Genomic DNA, 3,662 nt, shown 5'->3' with positions numbered 1-3,662 from the left:
CTCTATAGGATTCATATTTTCACCCATCAGTTATATTTTATGCTACTAAATGTGATAAATGTTGTAAAGATGAGCTACTTTAGCTCAGAGAAACCAGGGCCCGCCTTCCTCCTCCGTCTTCAGACAGAAATCCATCCATTTATTGAATCTGGCCTGGATCACTGAGACTCCTTTCAAGTTGTCGTTAATCAGGTGTTGCTAATGCGTCTGCAGTTTGTTCAAACCGCAGCCGCCCGCCTCCTGGATGGAAGCAGAAGGCGCCATCATATCTGAGCGGTACGGAAAACTTCCTGTTTATTAGAAAATGACAGCTTCATGTTTTTGCTGCTAACTTTTAAAAGCTTGGAGAGATGCAGCTCATCTGAGATCATCTGACAATCCAGAGCAAATTTTCTCTGTTCAGCAGCTTCCAGCTTTATAATCTGAAAATGGAGGAAAAAACAGGAAATCTGTTTTTTTTTAATCTTTTTTAGAGTTATTTCATTTAGTTGCTTGTTTTTTATAACATGTATTTTTGGCCTCTGTGTTTTTTTACAGATGTTTTATGATTGAATTAAGCTTTCTAATTATCATGTCCTGACATTTATTCATAATTTTTTATTTATTCAACATTTTGCTTTTGAAAGGAAAAGCAGAAACAGGGATTTTGTTAAAAATAGCTGACTATTATCAGAGGGAAACATAACGGTGATTTGTTTGATGATGCCTTGCATTGACTAGTGTGATGTGGAGAAAAAAAAAGCTCTATTTAGGGTTTACTGATCAGGAAAATAACGTCCCTGAGTGTCGTTAAAACCACCCAGAGTTCATCGGAACTTTGTCTTCTCTAGGTTGCATTTGGAACAAATCGGCACAGAGTCCGACAGAAGCTGCTTTAGATTAGGAGATACGATGGAGCCGTGAGGTACCGACCAGAGCTCCCGAGCTGAGAAGGATCATGAAGATGATGAAGGACTCGAACCAGCTGTGCTCAACAATCTGGTAGCAGGTCTTCCTGGTTTTCCACCAAATCCGACCGTGACCCGCCGTGGTGTCGATGTCGCAGCAACGGAACCTGGAAACGCACACTGTGGGTGAAAGACAACAGAAAGGACGTCAACCTGGAAGATCGTCAACCTGGTGGACGTCAACCTGTTGGACGTCAACCTGGAAGATCATCAACCTGGTGGACGTCAACCTGTTGGACGTCAACCTGGAAGATCATCAACCTGGTGGACGTCAACCTGGAAGATCATCAACCTGGTGGACGTCAACCTGGTGGATGTCAACCTGGTTGACGTTAACCTGGAAGACATCAACCTGGTGGACGTCAACCTGGAAGATCATCAACCTGGGGGACGTCAACCTGGTGGACGTCAACCTGGTGGACGTTAACCTGGTGGACGTTAACCTGGTGGACGTCAACCTGGTGGACGTCAACCTGGAAGATCATCAACCTGGTGAACATCAACCTGGTGGACGTCAACCTGTAAGATCATCAACCTGGGGGACGTCAACCTGGTGGACGTCAACCTGGTGGACGTCAACCTGGTGGACGTTAACCTACTGGACATTAACATTGGGAGACATCAACCTGGGGGACGTCAACCTGGTGGACATCAACCTGTTGGACGTTAACCTGGTGGACGTTAACCTACTGGACATTAACATTGGGAGACATCAACCTGGTGGACGTCAACCTGTAAGATCATCAACCTGGGGGACGTCAACCTGTTGGACGTTAACCTGGTGGATGTCAACCTGGAGGATGTCAACCTGGAGGACGTTAACCTGGTGGACGTCAACCTGGAGGACAGTCAGTCTGTTGAAGGTTAATTTCGTTTTCTTATTTTCAGTTTTAATTTACTGCTCAGCTAATAAGTCAATCAGCTAAAATGACCTTCTAATGATGAATGCTAAGATGACCTCTGATGACCTCTAATGACCTCTGATGACCTCTGATGACCTCTGATGACCTCTTTTTACCCTATTCAGAAATTCTCTGGTCGGGGGGGGGGGGATTCTGAGAGCAGTTATGCTGCGTTTGGAGGGACATCCTGAGAGGGAGACCTGAAGTAGAAGAGGAATCTGGAATATCTGGAATATTTGCTTATAGCAACATGCCTGGAATAAAACATGTAAATATTAAAAGAAGTTTCTTTCCTTTTCTGCCACTTTCTGAGAGACGTTCTTTCTCGAATAAAGAACCGATCGATGGCATTAAGTCCATATCTGGAGCTAAACTTCATCCTAAAGCATCAGAAACCGAGTCGGTCGCAACAGTTTGGTTTCTCCTCAGGTCTGATAAGGAACCATGACGAAGAAACCGTCACAGCTCTGCTTCCTCCTTTAACCACACAACATCAGTGGGTCTGATTTCATCCACAGTGATGCCTTGCTAAAGGGCACACCACACAGGTTCTGATCCAGCTCATGTCTGCAGAACTTCCCCGTCTGAAGCACGCTGTCTGTGTGAACATGAGGCTGGAAATGTTTGCATGTTTGAAGCATCAGCTCTGACTCTGTGACAGATGTTGAGCTCCAGGTTCTCCCTTAACGAACCTCCCTGCGTGTGTTTGGGTTTAATGGAGCGACGGAGGCAGCAGATTGCAGCTTTCACATCACCGTCCGTCTCCTGAACGCAGCCCACGGTAGGACTGAGGACATGACATCAAAAACACGCTTCGCTCTAAACCCTCAACTACTCAGCGCCTGGTAGAAGATCAAAGCAAAAACAAGATATCGGAACATCACTGAAAAATAAAGAAACTTTTTAAAATGTCCTATATTGACTTTTGATTTAGTTCCACTTTGTTCTGCATCGATATAACTTAATAGTCTGAAAGCAAAGTATTGATCACATGTCTTTAACCCCTGGAAGTAATGGCTGATCTTGATAGAGACGCGGCTGATGGATGCGGGGAGAGAAGCGTTGATGGTCACTCAGAGAGAAATCTGCTGCAGCCGGTTTAAGAAGATAACGTGAGGGTCAGATTTCACTGGCATCAGCTGAAAGCTGCTTTTTTAACAAGATTTGATCAATGTGTCAAGAAGAATATCCAGGACAACATTAAGCTGAAAGTCATGGCTGAAGAGAACGATTGCTGAGTGAGTGATGCTGAAAGGCCCTCAGGCTGGGAGCGATGATGGATCAGGAGCTGACAGGAAGGACAGTTAGAGTGGAAGGATGTGGCTGCAGAAAAAAAGAGACGTCTGAAGAAGACAACAGACCATAGACACATTTTCTGAGTCAGTTATTGAAGAACAGCTGCTCCAGGGTGGAGCCCTGAGGAACACCAGATTACCTGTCCTCACGTTTTATCACAACCTGCCGGCGCCGCAGTCCCAGTTACACTGAGAAGAAACCAAACCATGAGGCTCAGTCCCACTTTGATGACAACATCTGCCAAGGGCTACTCCACTAGCATACTGCTAACGCTACCTACTGCTAACGCTACCAACTGCTCACACTACCAACTGCTAACGCTACCAACTGCTAACGCTACCTACTGCTAACGCTACCTACTGCTCACACTACCAACTGCTAACACTACCTACTGCTCACACTACCAACTGCTAGCGCTACCAACTGCTCACACTACACAAACTGCTAACGCTACCAACTGCTAACGCTACCTACTGCTAACGCTACCAACTGTTCACACTACCTACTGCTCACACTA

General features: G+C 45.5%; 1 pseudogene; it reads right to left on the bottom strand.

Moving 5' to 3' along the window:
* LOC107104076 overlaps positions 1–3,662 on the bottom strand; it is a 95,125-nt pseudogene that overhangs the window by 28,715 nt on the left and 62,748 nt on the right.

The sequence above is a fragment of the Cyprinodon variegatus genome, unplaced genomic scaffold (genome assembly GCF_000732505.1).
Source record: "Cyprinodon variegatus isolate N-32 unplaced genomic scaffold, C_variegatus-1.0 Scaffold1607, whole genome shotgun sequence".
Taxonomy (NCBI): domain Eukaryota; kingdom Metazoa; phylum Chordata; class Actinopteri; order Cyprinodontiformes; family Cyprinodontidae; genus Cyprinodon; species Cyprinodon variegatus.
Note: the sequence above shows the minus strand (reverse complement) of the source record. Positions and strands in the feature narration are given on the sequence as shown.